Source organism: Pinus tabuliformis, chromosome 6 (genome assembly GCF_031772625.1).
Source record: "Pinus tabuliformis cultivar Carrire ecotype Pingquan chromosome 6, CPIR1, whole genome shotgun sequence".
Lineage (NCBI taxonomy): Eukaryota > Viridiplantae > Streptophyta > Pinopsida > Pinales > Pinaceae > Pinus > Pinus tabuliformis.
In genome coordinates this window covers 1053445921-1053464206 of record NC_142292.1, presented here as the reverse complement: position 1 = coordinate 1053464206, position 18286 = coordinate 1053445921, and the positions used below count along the sequence as shown (strand labels likewise).

The following is an 18286-nucleotide window of genomic DNA, read 5'->3' as shown; positions in this document are numbered from 1 at the left end:
CCGTCTCTGCAGGGTGGCTCGTTTAGCTGTTCCACCATCCCTGCTCTCTTCGCTCTCCCCTCATCGCCTCTGCCAGCCGCTCTCAATATCCTCCTCTCGCCCCTGCAGCAAGCTTCCCCCAGCTCCCGCCTCCCTCTTCTCCACCGTTCCCTTCTCTTATTCTCCCCTCTGCCCCATCTGCCCCTATAGTCTTCTGGTTCTTTCTGGCTTGCGCGCCTATTCCCCGCCCAATCTACCTTCTACCCTTGTCGCTCAGGAAGTGGGAATTATTACCTTCTCTGACAGCGTCTCCAATCTCCGTCTCCAAGACAGCAATTTCAACATCATTCTAATCTCTCCCGCCTTCTGGACTTTTTTCCCTTATTATATCTTCCTTTCTATGGCGCGCAGTGAGGATTGTTTACACTGTGCTGACCTTCAAGCTGAGCTTGAAGAAATAAGGACTCAGCAGTCACTGATAGAGGAAAAGCAGGGTCTGCTAGCTGCAAGATTAGAAGAGCACGACAGGCGCCTTGATGAGCACAGTAGGAGACTTTATGAACAGGACCGCATCAATACCGAGAAGTATAAAGCAGAAATCCAGCTCTTCATGCATAGGGTGTCCTCCCTCCAAGAGCAATTTGAGCAGCTCTCAAACCGCTGTGGCCATGTCGAGGAATCGCTCTCCACTCTGAAATTCTGGCTGGAAAAGCACACCATCGCCACCAGCTCCTCCAGTGCAAATCATGGAGCCAAAGATGAGAAGCCAGAAGAATCAACAGCAAGACACATACAACACATAATGATTGACTGAATGAATTTCAAATGTATTTTTCTGTTATCTTCCTTTATTAGAATCTATACTAGCGCTACCTCTAGCAGTAGTAGGAAAAAAAGTAATCTAAGGATCAAGGGGGCAGCCTCATTTTGTAAACCCCTTGCCTCCTCTCAGTCTGCGCAATCTATGTACAAGAGGATTCTACATCCTCGTTTTTTTTCAGAATATAATATATAGCAACCGACCATTTCAAAAAAAAAAAAAAAACATAGACAAACTTTAATGTACATTTTGCTGAATTTAACAATAGTATTGGCTTATTAGATTCTGTTTGGAACAACTTAGCAAATGAAACTAAAAATTTTGGGAGTTTTATATGCCATTTATGATTTTTATTTACCTTTGTTCTGCTTGTCCATTGCAAGTATTAGATCAAACTCTTTAAAGTCTGTAGGTGATATAGACCTTGATATAGAAGTTATCTCTATTCCACGTTTCTTGGCTGCATTCTTCATCTTGGGATCTGCAGGACCGCCCTTCAAATAATTTCAACATATTAATATGTGATACCTATTTATTGCATTATAATAGACAAAAATATTGATTCAATTAGCCTTGACCCATGATAAGCTAGAACCCACCTCATGGTAGTCAATAGTTCCAGCAGAGTCAATTTTGAAAGCTGATGTCAATCCCCTTTTCTACACAGCATCACGAAATACAGCCTTTGCAGTGGGACTCCGACAAATATTGCCTTCCAAGAACAAGAATAAAAAGAGATTATTTTCCTGGAGAGATTAGCAAATATTTTTTCAACTACTTAAGATATCTAAACTTGCAATGCTTTTATCATTCCCAATTGCAACAATAGGAGCCAATAACAAATCATTATCCTTGACAAATCAGATAATAATTTTTCCACAGCTAATAATCATTATCCTTCTTGACACTGATATGCATCACGGCCTTGAAAAAGCAATCATGAGCATTGAGATATCAACGGTAACTAGTTACTAGAATTTTTGCTTTGTAAAGGACTGAAGTAATGCATAACTCTACATGAAATATTTAGTTACCATGAATTGGTAATTATTCTACAATGTTTTTATGAAGAAGTTTATAGTGGATATTCTCTCATGTGATTGTTCTTTTTGTTCCATTTTCCACTGGCAAGTTAAACTCATGATTAAATATTAAAAAATCAACAACTTATGTAAACATGAAGCGGGCCCACGTATTTAAATGAAACTGAAATGCATCACTCAGCACTAAAAACAGAAAGATGGAAACCAAATCCTTGGCCCTAGATTCCACTAAAATGTTTCAGCTAGATTTAATGACTAAAGACACAAACATTGAGTGCAAAGAGCATAATAAGCCACACTCCTTGGTGACCGGCTCTGTTTTGACATGAAACTGACAACCAGAAACACATAAAAATAATCTAGAAAATACATACTATGGAGAGACCTTATGGAAGCAGTAAATTGGCCATTGAACTTAGAAAGTTCAGGCAATTGGAAGTAGCAAACAAAGTGATCATGTTAAGAGTCAGACCCTTGTTTCAATGGCCCTCCGCACACCATAGCCTTTGATTTGATTTCTTCCTTAGAAGCAGAAGGGCTTATTTGTTAAAGGATAAGCCCTAGTCCATTAAGATTGATCATTAAAGCATCTGCTTTCAGGGGTTGTATGATGGGGAAAATAGTTGAGACAAAGCCAAGGCCTTTCTGAGGTGAGATCTTACTTCCTCTCTCTTCCACATCCAAGGCTGGACCTTAATGTAATGCTCTGAGTTACCAGAAATAACTGGAGAAATACTAAAATACTAAATACACCAAATATAGAAAGGCAGTGTGGCTCAAAAGTATAATAATGATGAGACACATCTACATCTCTTAGAAATGGGAAAATATCTCTCAATAACCAAAATATTGAAAAATCATACACAACTGTGTGAGAATGGCTATAATAATCTCTTGTATATAGTAATTAGGCCCTCCTTATTCATGAGGACCCAGTTCCCCATTAATGTACCATTTCTTTATCTTGTGTCATCATGGCAAAGTTGTACCCTAACTAACAACCCCAGCTGCCCCGCAGCTTCCACCCAATCAAGAGTTGGCATTTAGCCCCTAGACTCCATACTAATTTCTCTAGCAATTTTACTCAGATCTGGTTTTATCGTAAAAACTGCCAGGATTTTGTCAACAGTTGGTCCTTAAACAGCAATGAAAATATTTAATGGTATTTCTGTGCTCAGTATAAATATTTAAGGCTGTTAAAAATATATTATCGTAGAGTTATTGTCTGTATGAATATTACTTACCTTGATGGACTTTGAGAATCTGAAAATGTGTAGAGAACCGCAAATTGAAAGCTCTTGGATAAACCAAAAACATGTCATAGATGGAATGGCAATGGGCATGATAAGCAGCGTGCCTATTGTGGCAATCAAAGCTATTCTACCTATGAGTTCCAAAATAAATCTAAGCATTGTTGTTTGATAAAGCTAACACCACTAATAGTCCCTGGGCAGCTCAATCGGCGGTGGATGTCCTATAAAGTCTTATGTAAAGTTTGTGGTCCAAAATCCTTAATTAACTTTGTGGACAGTGTGTGGGAGCGTGCATAGATTCGCCTAAAAGTTATAGTGGTAGTAGTCACAATTGACTCCATATCATGCGAATTCAAACCTGTACCCGGCTTAGTTGCTGATTCTTTTTTATATATATATATATATATCTATATATATATATATATATATATATATATATATATATATATATATATATATATATATATATATATATATATATATATATATATATATATATATATATATATAAGCAGCTGCTAAAACACTCTGATGATGTATCAGGAATCTAACAATGATAGGACAAGGGATAGCCATGCGGGTCTCTGCGTTGCAGAACTTCAATAGAATTTAAACAACGACGCACATAAGGATAGTGCACAGCCTTTAGTGTCTATGTCCTTTTGTATTTTTGACAGTTGGTTGTCGGTAACTAGCTTAACAGGTTGTAAAGTTGTTCAGTGATATCCACTAATTCTGTAAGCTTCACAATAGCAAGGCAAGGATGACAGAATCCCCTTGCGGGCACCTTAGGCTAGTTTGAAACTCGTCAGAGAGATGGTTGTCCAGTTATGGACAAACGATGATAAATATGTAGTCTATCATAGTAGTATCATTTTGTACAAAAGTAGCCCAATGAGCTATCTTAATTTTGTTGCAGTTCCATAACGTTGGTTGTTACCCTGCATTAGACCAGTTTAGCCTAATTGGTGGATTCCATATATTTCTGTAGTAACCGTGTACTAAATCTCATCGGATGTTCAGGAAACTGTACATCCTAAGTTTTAATAATCCTTAAATTAGAGGTATATATTGCAGTCATTTTTTTCATGTTTGAGTTCCACGGCTTTCAGCTCAAACTTAACTCTTTGATTATCAGGCACCCACCCTGGCTTGAGAGGTCACACCCATAGCATTAATAGCCTAAGGGGATATTGATTCACTAGTGAGGTTGGCGAAGTGTTAAGCTGTCCCCCAAGCTTTCTCACTGTGGGATACCCCATGCATATGGCACCAAGGAATGAGGCTAGGTGCACATCTCAGAGGATTTTAACAGAATAGTTATCCCTTAGACCCGGCACCTCAGTCGGAGGATGCAGCCCCTCACATCATGTTTCTTCTTGAAACGCTCAAAAGGGTAGAAGAAAATTTCTATGTCCTAACCGGACGTTCGCTGGTATTCAGGGATTACTAAAATTTGCTCTCTGCAATCATTGGGTGGATTATATGACTATAAAAATCTCCAGTGCCAGTTTATTATGATTTGTTCTAATAGAAACATAGATGAGAAATTGGGTCAAGGTTTTTAAGAATATAGAAGCTACGAAGAACCTAGCTCCTTTAGTTGAATTGAATAGAACTACAAAAATTTAATTCGCTCAAGTCAGGCATGATACAGAGAATTGTGCTTGGCTTTAGGCTTTGGATCTATAGTGTACAATATACTATAATCTTCTACAATTGAATGGCTGACAATAATGGTAGACGCTATGGAAGCATCATCGCGAACAATGACCGATACTGAATGAACTCGTTGAATCATTGGATGGACGGTACTCACCAAGGCAAACAAAGAGAACTCCAAAAGGCTTGGAGGTTGCAGATGAATCAGACGCCATGGACCTCAATGCTTCTCTTCATCCTCTTGGTGCTCCTCTTCGTCCTCCTGGTCTGCTGCAAGTTCGGATTAAACCTGCAAACTTTTGGCCTGAAATGAGATGATAAGTTGTGCTAAAAATGGGTGAAGGTGCAACAATTTGGGAGGGAGAAGCTTTCAGAGAAAAGAATGAACTACGAAAGAATGGGCAATGAATGAGGCTGCACACCATCAACTTCATTTGCCACCCACGGATTGATAAATCCACGCACTTCTTGGAGAGAGAGTATTCCTTTGTCAATGTAGACCCGTATTTCGATTGCGCTGATTGGTCATTGTCATCAATAAATTGATTACAAGGAAGAACTATACTAGATTTCTCAGCAAACCCATATCTTCCATATACATTGCATTCAAATTCATGACGTTTATCATCATTTGCAATATCAAGATTCACATTAGAGCCTTGGGATTTGTAGTCCTTACCTCTTCCCGTATGTTCTTCCGCACAATCCGAAGGTGTTAACTGCAGATTCTCCTTGCAAAACTCCTCCTGAGAAGCCCTCAATTCCTTGGAAGCCACACAAGCACATTTTCTAGATATATCTCCATCTGCTTTCCTTTCACTGTGTTTGCATTCAACAGGTTCCTTCTCGGGCCGATCATGCCCCTTTGGAACAAGGAATTTGCGGGGTTGAGCCTTGACCGAACCTCTTCCTGACTTTTTCTTCCTATTGCGAGGACTCTTGAAACGAGCGTTGGGACTCCGCTGATTTGGGTTTCCGAGGAGGGGCATTGAGCAAGAAAGTTTCCCTTCAGCAGGGAAAGATTTCTCAGCAAACCCATATCTTCCATCTACATTGCATTCAAATTCATGACGTTTATCAACATTTGCAATCTCAAGATTCACATTAGAGCCATGGGTTTTGCAATCCTTGCCTCTTTCTATATGTTCTTCTTCTTCTGTACAATCTGAAGGTGTTAACTGTAGATTCTCCTTGCAAAACTCCTCCTGAGAAGCCCTCATTTCCTTGGAAGCAACACAAGCACATTTTCTAGATATATCTCCATCTGCTTTCCTTTCACTGCATTTGCATTCAACGGGTTCCTTCTGAGGCCGATCATGCCTCTTTGCAACAAGGAATTTGTGGGGTTGAGCCTTGAAATTGACCAAACCCCAATCTGGGTAGTTAGCAGCACATCTCATAGATTTACATGAATGAATCCCAGAGGCATTAGCCAACGAAGGTGTTTATGAAATATTGGATTTCAGAGACCCACCAGAGCTTTTCACACACCCATTAGATGTTTTCGCACTAAAATTACCATCACGGTTCTCTCCCGCAATGGCAGCACAAGCAGGCTTGAGCCCATTGTTAATATCCTCTTCTTGAGACTTTTTCTTCCTGTTGCGAGGACTCTTGAAACAAGGGCTGGTACTCCGCTGATTTGGGTTTCCGAGCAGGGGCATTGAGCAAGAATGTTTCCTTCAGCAAGGAAAGCACTGGGTTCCAAAGAAAGGCATCGAGCAGGGGAATCCACTGATTTCGGTTTTCCAGGAGTGCCATTGATTTGGGTTTCCAAAGAGTGGCATTTCAAGTCAGTGTCGCTTCAGTTATAACCATATGTTTAATCCAACGATGGCAATTGTTTGAATCATCTAACATTTCAATCAAAGGGATTATAGCAAGACAGGTGTGATAAGAGGGGAGTTAATTTCATAGGGAACGCCTTACGGCGTAATTATCATTATTTCCCAACATTTGATAGCGCATAAGCTTATTAGAATTTGTATGGTTTATCACAAATTTAATCTTCTGCCATGAAATTAATAACTCTAGTAGTTTCGTGTTGTTTTGCAGGTATATTCTAATCGGTTAACAACAATCTACAAATATAGAGGAAACGTTAACAATTGTAATTATTTAATAGGATTTTTTTTTTTTGTAGAATTGGAGAAGTTTTCGAGCTATGAAAATGAGTGTTGTTGCACTATTGTAATATCATTTTCTATTAGAGTTTGAAGCTTCGAAAGGACTGAATGTACGAAGGCATTGGAGTAAATAATAGTTAGTTTTCATTTCTTAGGACTATTATATTTGACTTATTTCTTCATGTTTATTTCAATCTCGTTTAAATCTTGTGATAAATAGTATACTAACGATTGATTTTAGGATTGATTTTAGTATTATTGTTGAAATGATTAGTCTTATGCTAATTGTTGTTATGTTAATGTTATTTTTGCAGGGTTAATATGTTTTAAATTTAGACTAATAATGATTTATGGAGGACAATTTGTAGTAACAAATAACTATTTATTTGTTAATTGCAGCTTTGTCTTGATCTATTTTATGTTTTGTAGAGAGAAATAGGCACAATATAAATTTCACAATGAATTCATAATTAAATTGGATTTAAATATATGTAGAAAATGGTTTTAGTAACTTATTTATTAAAATAATTTCTCTCCATATTTGATTGAACTACTTATATGTTATTGAAATATTTTGATGACATGTAGGTCCATCTTAACTTTAGATCCATTTAGTATCCTTTCTCCTTCCTTTTAGATAATTAGCTCTTGATTAGGAATGAGGTTATCCTTCTCTTGATTAAGATAGAATTTCCTTCTCTGTCACTTAAACTAGGTTGCATTTGTGTTTTGCATTTTAATTCTTTTATTCTTTTAAAGTCTCCTTTTGCAAGAGAAATCCCCATTGTGGCTTGACCGAGCCTTGGCTTTAGTCACAACCAAAGGATCATGTTTTTTCAAAGACGTATCATACAAATGACTCCTTTCCCTTTAGTTTGTTAATCACAATTATCATCACTCATAAACAGAATTAAGGACATCATTATGCATATTATACATAGTAATTAACTTAATCTAGATTAACCCTATGCTAGTCTTAGCACACAGGTAAGTTGGAGACCCATTGAACCAGTCAAGGTTGCCATCCCAATGAAAAGGAGTGTAATTAGGACTTTGACCAGTAAATTCCTCCCATGTTGAGCCATGACATTCCTAGGCATCAACAAGGGGACAATTAGCTCCATCTTAATCCAAACCTGCTTGTAGAAAGAAACAAGCTTCTTTGAGGTGTATTCTCCTCCATTGTTAGATATCAATATCTTGATCATTTTACCTCTCAAGTTTTCCACTTCAGCTTTGAATCCTTGGAACTGTTGAATACCTCATCTTTTGACTTCAAGAGATATATCCATGACTTCCGAGAGAAGTCATCGATGAATGTCACATAGTATAACAAACCTCCAAGTGATTTTACGGGCATGGGACCACAAACATCAGAATGAATCAAGTACAAAGCTTCCTTAGATATGTTGTCACTTTTAGGAAATGGTTTCTTAATGTTCTTCCTAGTAGAATATCCTTTGCATACACCATCATTCTTTATTTATAGTTTAGAAACCCCTGACATTATTTCACTTAATTAAGGTGATGATCTGAAATGAAGATGCCCATATCTTCGGTGTCATAACTCACTTGGGTCTATTTCGTCATGTACTAATGCTTGATTTGGTTGAATCACAAGTCTATAAAGTCTTCCATAACGAATCCCAATAACCCTAACATCATTTATACTATATCCATTTGACCATACACGTATTTTGTGATCCATAAAAGCAACCCTATCTCCTTTATCTTCTAAATGAGAAACAAAGACAAGATTCTTTTTCAAACTTGGTACATAAAGGACATTGGTGAGAAGTATGTGGTTACCATATTCCACCTCTATGGATGCCTTTCCACTCCTTCGACTACACAGTTGTTTTTGTCTCCCAATTCAACCCTTTGAGATAACTTCTTCTCTGTCATGCTTGAAATATTCCCAAGCTCTCCGGTCATATGTCTTGATGCTCCACTATCTACCAGCCACATGTCATCATCATCTGCAAAGGAACATGTCAAAGTAGAATAGAAGAAGAAATCTTTTTCACCTTTGGACTTTTTCGGCTTTTCATCTTCTTATACTTCTGCTGTGGAAGCATGTTGTTTCTGTTTTATTTTCTTGTTAGCCATATTAGGACATTCTCTCTTGTGATGTACATATTCTTGACAACCATAACATTGTATCTTAGATAAGTCTTTCTTCTTCTTAGAGAAAGAAGACCCCTTTCTTGACTTCTTATGTTGAGGCTCAAACTTCTTCTTTCCCTTATTCTTGAAGTGAGCTGCAAGGGTTTGAGCTTCTTCATCTTGATGATCTCTAGTCATCAATTTTGCTTCTTCTTGAGCACATGGTGCCCATAATTTCTCAAATGAAGGAGCTTATTTCTAATTGAGTATGCGTATAACTTGCAAATGCATACCATGATATAGGAAGACCATTGAGTGTTGTAGTCACAAGTTCTTGATTGTGAATAGATTCTCTAATAGATGAAATTCGATCTTTGATTTGAGAAATCCTTATGAAGTATGAAGCCACAATGTCATCATTAGTCATATTTTTATTTCAGAGCTCATTCTTCAAACTCATGGATTGACCAACATTCTTGATAATGTAGAGATTTATTAGGGCATCATACATATTCTTGGAGGTATCATGCTTTGAAATGTAAGGAATAAGATGATCTCTAGTGGAGTCCATTATTAGACTCATTGTAGTAATATGATCCTCATTGAAATTCTCTTTTCTAGTTTCATCGGTCGGTTCAGTAGGATTTCTTGTAACAATGTCCAACACTTTGTTTTTTGCAAGAATAAGATCTATTCTGACTTTCCAAGCTCTAAAGTTTGATGCTCCCTTTAACTTGTTTTTGAATTTCATGGAGGAAGCCACAAATGTCAATGTACAAGGAGGAATTTAATAAAATTCTCTCTCTAGGTTTTATGCAAAAGCGATCTCAATGTACCTTCCTTTCGTCACCAAAGCTCTGATACCATGTTGATTTTCTAGTGCAATTAGGGTTAGCACAATATTTTTGAAATTCTGATAATTACTTTTAATGTAGGTGTTCTCTTAACTTGTTCCAATATATCATTCAACAGTTATACTTTATAAATTTAACAATAAATAACAATATAATATTATAAATCACAATGCATAAAAGAGATACAAGATTTACCCTGGGAAAAAACACAATGGGGAAAAATCCAACAACCTTTTCAATAGAGAAATTCTTCTTGTTCAATGAGAGACACACCTAGACCTTGGGTCAAACCTGATCTTCTCCTCCAAGTCAAATCACCTAAATTTATCGTATACTTCGCTCTTGATCTTTCACTTCCATAATTTCATCCCTTCTACAATACCAGTTGCCCCAGAATTTCATCCCTGCAGCAGTTGCCTCAGTAACCCAGAAAATTTTAGTCCCCTGCAACAGTTGCCCCGAAAACTATCAATCACACAGAGAGATTCCTTCACTCATGCGAGTTTCTAGAGAGAAATAGGTGAGGGAAAGCTCAACCTTCTTCTTTGTCCTCCTTGTCCTTTTCTCACTTGTCCAGAAACTGTTTTGAGAGAGGAATGTGAATTTCACAAATGAGGAGCTCAAGTTGCCTTTATATAGTAGTCTGTCTAGGGTGAATGGACGTGTATCTTGGCTAGGGTCAACTTGACTTGGAGGGAAGCCAACTAGTCACTTTTGGAGCCAAAAGTTTCGTTTCAAAAATTCAAATTTACATCTTTTAAAAGTCGCAATGGGACTGTGACTCAAAATAAATTTTCCTTTGACTCAAGCATTTATAAATATGCTAAGCCATGGAAGCAAAAGTTGTGGGTGTTGTTGCAGGGCGTAGGGATGGTTGTATTAGCGATTTAGGTTGAACTTATCCTCCCCGCTGCTACAACATCGACCACAATTTTCAATGGATTTTGCAGTCTTAAAATGATGGTAGAAATAAAAATACATCTGGGGGCGTATCTGAGTTTACATTGATGTCTGTATACATGGCTACAATAATTTTCCATTATAGATAACATGAAACATGTTGTGTATAAATCCACTAATAACACAGACAATAAGGTCTTGGTTTCAATTCATACACCACTAGGGTTGGAATTTCAAAATGAAACAACAAATTTGACATTTTTTTGACGACTACGTTCATAATTTATGCTTATTTTCATGAAACATTATTGGTTTTCATTATCTATTATCCATGAAATTTATGCAGAGCTTCATTTGAGTGCGAAGAAGTTGATTGTGAAATGTGTTTTCTTTGCACTCCCGCACAATCAACTTATTCCCACTCTCGTGCTAGCTGTGTCTGTCAGTATTTTTGAAATACTAGTTTCCAGTAGCACGTGTATTAACCTGGTGGCTTTTTTTTTCACTTGTTATGATTGATTATTAGCATGCACGTCTAGTAAGTGAACAATAGACATAATACTAATAAAATCCATATAGGGAAATTGTGCATAAATTCAGTTGAGTGAGCTACAAAGAAGGTTGACCTAAAAGATGCAATAACTAAGATGACTCAGGCTAAGTAAGAGGTGCCTGAATCCTCAGTAATTAATCTAGATAGTAATATGGTTAGATTTTACATGTTATTTGTTAGTTGATGGGAATCAACCACTGTAATTGATTCCTCAATGTAAGCCAATGTGTTTCACCAACTGCAACAACGAAAATTTGTCATCCTTGAATGGGATTTATTTTTCAACTAGGATAAGTTGACATGAAGATTGGCTTTGGAGTTTTACAATCCGTGAGTAGATGAATGCGTGAGCACGTCCATAGTCAAAGGGGCGAATCTCAATACTGTGAAGAGCTTTTATTGTGTGGAGGAAGCTTTCTCTTTATAGTGAAAGCTTCTTCCAGTAAAAGCTTCCTGCATATAGTGAAAGCTCTGAACTAATAATATTAATTAGAGATTCGTACATCTCTCCACCCTCCAATCCTTCGTACATAAAGGACCTGCAACTACCTCAGTTTTAGAATCATTGGGTAGAGCAGTAGCATATTAGTGTCAGTGTGAGAGCACTCACCTATCACAAAATTAGTTTTATTTTTTATTTTTTAAATGAATTGCACGCTGACAAATACAAAAAATAATGCCCCCACTAGGGGAATTATGTCCCATCAGATCTTACTCAGCTAAACGAAAACTAGAAATAAGATTTCCAAGAAATTAGAAATTAATTTTTTAATTTACTGAAAATACAAATATTTAGCATTTTACTAAAACTTTAGTTAAAATTGCCAAAAAATAACAAAATAATGCAAAGTCAATACACTTTGACCACTGAATGAATGCTACTATCCTAGCAAGCAAATGATAATAAAAATAACAAATAATATTAAAAAATAGATATTATCCATATATTATTTATGGAAGGAATATTTCACAAATAGTATAATATTATTTGTAATTTTCTTAAACCTCGAATTCCATACAATAAATTGATTTACATCGGGTACATAGTAAATTCAAATATTATAACGGTGGATGGTGCGGAAGTAAAGTCGAGCGTTTTGGTGGGTTTAGAAAATTTAAATAAAATTAAAGGGTATTAAGGGTAAATGTATAATTTACAAGATAAAAACATAATATTAACTATGTAAAATATAATATTAATTTGTACTAGTTTTGAATAAATGAAAAAATAATTAATTAATTAATTAAAATTCACTAAAATATTAGTTATAATTTGGCTTTTATGTAAAATGTTTTTGGTTCCAATATTGTTGAAGGGCTTCTAAATTAGACATAAATTAAGGCCTATGTCTTTAAATTAAACATAAATTAAGGCCTATGATCATCCTTTAGCACATTAAAACTCTCTTTTTGCATTAGATAATGTATTTGTAATTTTAATATATTCATTAGGAAGGTTTATGAATAATTGCATATTTGTGCCTAATATTATTTATTTTTGTGGAATATTATGAGAATATAGGGTAGATTATGAAGATTTGGAGGAGGAGATAATTTAGGGACTTGCTTCCTATTATAGGAAGATCAATATTAAATAATAAATCAACAAGATATTATGGAATTATGGCACATATTGTGGAACTCCAATGATTGAGAAAATCTAGGAATGTGTTCCTTCCCATTTAATGCAGATTCCTAGTATTGAGAACCATATCCACTGATCAATGGATTTTGGTGGGGAAAGCTTCCTCCTTTCATGGGGAATGATTCCTAATCATTTTGTATAAGTACCAAGTCGAATTTTCCTCTAGGGATAGATTTTTATTAGTCTTATTGTGGAGAGAACTCGTATTTCTGCAGCTCCATTCTATTTTCTTGCAGTGATGTAATTGTATTGATGAAAATAATGAATATTGGTGTCATGTTTAGATTCTAAATCTTGTTCTCCTCCATAGGTCTCTGAGTTTCCTTGGGCTTGGCCATCCCAGGAGCCTCAGATCCATTTTGTATCATTTTCTTTTCTTCTTTTCACTTCTTATTCACATGCATCTCTTGTTTTTATTTCTTTCCATTTCTGCATTTAGTATTAATGATTTCTTGTTGTAGGATTGGGTTAAATGGTTGATGTAAGTTCTTTTGCAAGATCACAAGCATCATTTCATCCTTGGAAAATCTTTGGAAGGTCATAGTAATCATTGAGCTACTTGGATTAGTCTTCTTATTCCCAAATCTAGATTTCTCGAACTCCTTTTTAGCAAAGAACAATAAATTTCTACTATTTTTTTGAGAATTCTAATGAGCTTCAATCGAGTTGGTTCCACTTGCATTAGATCAAAAAACATTATATTTAATAAAAAAAAGTACCGCATTTCATTTGCACTTGATTAGGTTAGGCATTTGATAGATTTACTAGCTCACTAGTTCTCGAATTTCTGATTTTTAGACTAAGTAATTTTCCGTTATTTAATAAATCTTTCCCATGTATAGATGAATTTGTAGATAGATGCAGAAAATATTGTGTGTTGTTGCAGGATATTCTACATTGTAGGGAAACCTCATCTCGTTTGCCTCATCTAAGCCTCATCCACCCATGTTGCCAAAGCAAAAATTGCCATTTCCATTTAGCAAATCTATCCATCTTGAAGCCCTTGCTTGAGTTCTCGGTAGTGTCCACCACCTCCATGTCTTATTCTTCCATTATCCACCTTTCCCAAGCTCCATTCCACCTTCTAGACCACTTCCTAAGATTTTGGCTTTCTTTTTGTAATAAAACAAGGGTTCTTGTAGACATCCTGTAGGAACTAGTACTTCCTATAGACATCTCGTAGGAAAACCTGTAGTGGTATGTTTGGAGTCTGAATTGAGAAAAATCATCACTAGAAGCCAGGATTAGGCCCCTACTTGCCCTCCAAGCCATTTAAATCATTGTACTCCTTTTCCTCCACACCTGTCTCCCCTGCCAAAGAGCCAAGCAAGATTAGCATTTACATTTTTCAAGCAAAAAGATAAAAAGGAAAAGGTTATTTTATATTTAATCATGCACACAATAGTTAGCACTCTCTAGATCAGATTCCATGCTCAGTTAGTTTAAATAATCACATGTGATAAATAAGGTTAAGTTATGTTTCTTTTACATTTAGTTCCTGATCTTTATGCAATTAGAATATGTTTCTTTCCTTGTACTTTATTTCTTGCAATAGGTTAGGGTTTCCATTTCAGTTCATTTTCTGCAATTACTTTAGGGTTTGATTTCAGTATATGCACTCCATTACATCATGACAACAAAGGAAGGACACATTGTATGCTGCACATATAATGCCAATACCTCTTAAGTTTGTACGAACCCCGGGTTGATAATTAAAATTTGGTAGCCTTGGGAGTTGCAACATTCTTGCTATAATATCGAGGCTCATCAATTGTAGTAAAGGAAGATAGAGATATGACAAATTGTTACTATTATGAGATAGTTGTGGAGCAACAATTTCTTTTTGGTGCAAAAATGTTTTCCAACAACCCATCATCATTCTATTTTTATTATTCGATTCCAAAGTTTAAGACAAGAAATCAACATTTCATCAAGATCATCAGTCTATTTTTATTATTCGATTCCAAAGTTTAAGACACAAAATCAACATTTCATCAAGATAAAGACAAAGGTTGAAGATGAAGAAAATGGGGGGTAGATTTTTCTGTTTGTAGGAAGAGACTGTGTTGTAAGGAAGCCTTAGAGTCTATTCGCAGTTTTGAAGGTCATTAAACCTTCTAGGAATTCATTCCTTATCTGTAGAGCCCTATGCTTCTTTATTTTTGTGTTTAAATTTCTCATTTTCCAACTCTTTAATTTTGTAATTATGAAAATAAATCTTTGTAGACCAAGTTTTATATATATTCGAGATTAATTAAATACAATATTTGATATAGATACTTTTTAGTCATTTATGCACAAAATATTTATGAATTTACAGAATATGGGGAATGAATTTCAATGAATGACTCTTCTTCATACCTTTTGAATATATATATATATATATATATATATATATATATATATATATATATTCAAAGTAAGTTTCGATAGAGAATCAAGGAAGAGCACGAGAGACAAACTTTTGATCACAACCTTGGGTTTCGTCTTGTGCATTACCATGGAAGTGTTAGGAGGCGCTTCAGGATCTCCCTCCTTCAGCGAAGTTTTAGCTGACAAAGGGAAGGGGCAGGAATCCACCAAACTCAACACTTACAATGCTTTCAAGAAAATTCCAACAAATAATTTGGGAGAGGGAGGGGCAGGTGATGAGCCCCAAAAATGGATAATTATATGGGCTCATTCAACCTCCTAATTCGAATTAATCCACCATTCTCATTAGTTTATTGCATGTTTTTTATTACATTTATGCTAATAGAGTGAATTGGATTAGTCATTATGCCAACAAGTCTAATGTGTGCTTTATGTAGTCTTTTTGGTCAATTTGGAGACAAAATCAAGGGTTTAAATGAGCACTTGGCAGCAAAATTCATGGAGAGGATTTGTAGGAAGGTGTCCCCTTCATTTTTTAGCCCTTACCTCGAATTCTCCACCATCAGCTCAGAGTTCAAGGGCCACCACATCAATTATCACAAGGGCAGCCGAGCAAGGGCTAGTAAAGTTGATGTTAACTACAAGTTTTGGCAGCCGAGTTCCTAAAGTTTAGGAGGGCTGTTGTGGTCCTCAATTTGTATAAATAAGAGGGCTTAGGGCCTCATTTGGGTTGGCAAAAGTTAGCTAGTTGGTAGTTCGATTTTAGTCATTTTTAGTCATTCTTTAGGCAGTAGGTTAGCTCTGCATTTCAGCACATTTTCAAGCTTTTTCTTGTTGACATTTTTTGGGATGTAACTATTATTTCTTGCTCAATAAAGATGAATCCAGCTTTTCACCAGCTCTAATCTTCCTTAGAAGGCTGTAGCTCTTGGGGTTGGGCCCAACTCAAGTGCCCAGTACCTCCTTTGTGTACTTTTATGTGTCTTTGCTGCATCCATAGAATAATTTCTGCTATTTAGATTAAAATCTTGCTTTGTTACTTAGGTTGTTTTTGATGATCAAAATAGCTTTTCATGTTTCAAGTGATTTAACAGGTTGGTAACAGAAAATATATTTGAAAAAGGCCATCAAGTAGCCCTTGATCTCACCTCTCCCTCCTTGGGACCATGAGCTGAGACCAAGCTGCCCTTGCTGCCATAAAAACACTGTTCTTGCTTCTTCATGCAATTTCTAGTGTTATATTCTTAGTTGCAAAAGTTAGTACCAGTTGTGATTACATGCTTAGATCCATTCTTGCTTGGTTTCCATAGTTGTTTTACATGATTTTCTGCCAATAAACTTCTGTTCATCATGCTTATGGTTTCTAGGTCAAATTAGGTTAAAGTAGCTAGATCTTTGGTTTTCTTAGTCTTTGTTTGATTAGTTTTGAAAAATAACGTGCAAATCACCTATGAAACCTCCTCTCCTACCCTTACCCCATCAATGAAACTTGCTTCATCCTCTAACTCAGGTTCTTGCCTCTCGTTCGCCACATTTTCTCACTTTGTCCTAAGCCCTACAGTCTCGTGCATCATTACTTCTCCTATCTTTGAACCGACCTAATCGCCTTAACCACTCCTCAGCCTCATGCACCAGGTCCTAGACCTCTTCACAGCCTCATCCAACCTCCATTTCCACTTTCCCACCGGTTTTTCCTCCATAAACCCTCAAAAATCCTCTCTCGACTCTTCCTGTAGAAACATCCTGTAGAAGCTACAATACATCCTGTAGAACCCCTGCAGACTTCCTGTAGAAGCTCACGAAAGCGGTTTCTTGAGATCCGATCACTGTGAAACTCTCTGGAAGGGTGCTAGGGACCCCTTAGGCCCTCTTCTCACCTTCCCAACCTCCTGCAAGCATTTCCTTTCGCCAATCAACCTTTGCACAGAAAAAATAGTCAAAGCACATGCATAATAACTCTGTGAAATTACTCAAAAATGAAAAAAGATGTTTTCTTCATATTTCTCTTCAGAAGGAGCTTAGTCACATGCATTTTACCTTTCTAGAAATCAATGGCATCCATTTCTATAGCTTTCATCCTTTTACTTGCACCAATAGGGTTAGTTGGTAAAACTAGGGTTTGCATTTCCATTCAGCTTTTTAGTTTCTTTCTGCAAGTAGATTAGCCTCCTTTGAGTTAGCTTTCATCCATCAGTTAAAAGCTTCTTCTAAGAGCTCATAGAAGTTGGCTTAAGCTCCTAGTGGACTTGTGCCAGCTGATCAAGTGACAGCCGTGGCAAGAGCTAGTACTTGTGCATATAGCACCGTCGCTTCCAAGTTTGTTACAAACTACCGGGTTGATAAAATTAAAGAAGGGATTTCCCGGAGTTGCAGCATTATTGCTGCAATACTGGGGCCCACCATATTTTTGGCGCCGTTGCCAGGGAAGCGTCAGAGTATTGGTGATTACTGCTTTTCTTCTATTTTCTACTACAACCTTCTACTAAGTAGTTTATTTTAGCAAGCATAGAGTAGATTGTTTCATTTCCATTCTACAATTTCATTTCCGCAAAAGTAGATTAGACATTTCCTGCTTTCATAGATTAGCATTTCAATTCCGCAATTTCATTTCTGCAAGCGTAGATTAGCATTTCAATTCCGCAATTTCGATTCTGCAAGCGTAGCCTAGCATTTAATTCCTGCAATTTCATTTCAGCAAAATAGATTAGTCCTTTCCTGCTTTCATTTCAATTCCGCATTTTCATTTCAGCAAGATAGTTAGTTGTAGTTCAATCTATTTTAGTTTTGCAGGTACAAGCAGGAAAAGAAAAAACGAAAATCAACCAAAAAGATTTCCTTTCATGTCTTGCAGGAGTAGAGATAAGTCAGAAAAATGTTTGCACAACACCCCCACTGCTTCACACAGCCAACCTTCTCTCTTCTTCAATGGCTGTGATTAAGAAGAACCCCTGGGTGGACAACAGGACATATTT

The 18286-nt window shown here is 36.5% G+C and overlaps 1 pseudogene; it reads right to left on the bottom strand.

Moving 5' to 3' along the window:
- Nucleotides 1–1149: 1149 nt before the first annotated feature.
- LOC149262584 (low molecular weight phosphotyrosine protein phosphatase-like) lies at nucleotides 1150–5191 on the bottom strand (annotated as a pseudogene).
- Nucleotides 5192–18286: the final 13095 nt, after the last annotated feature.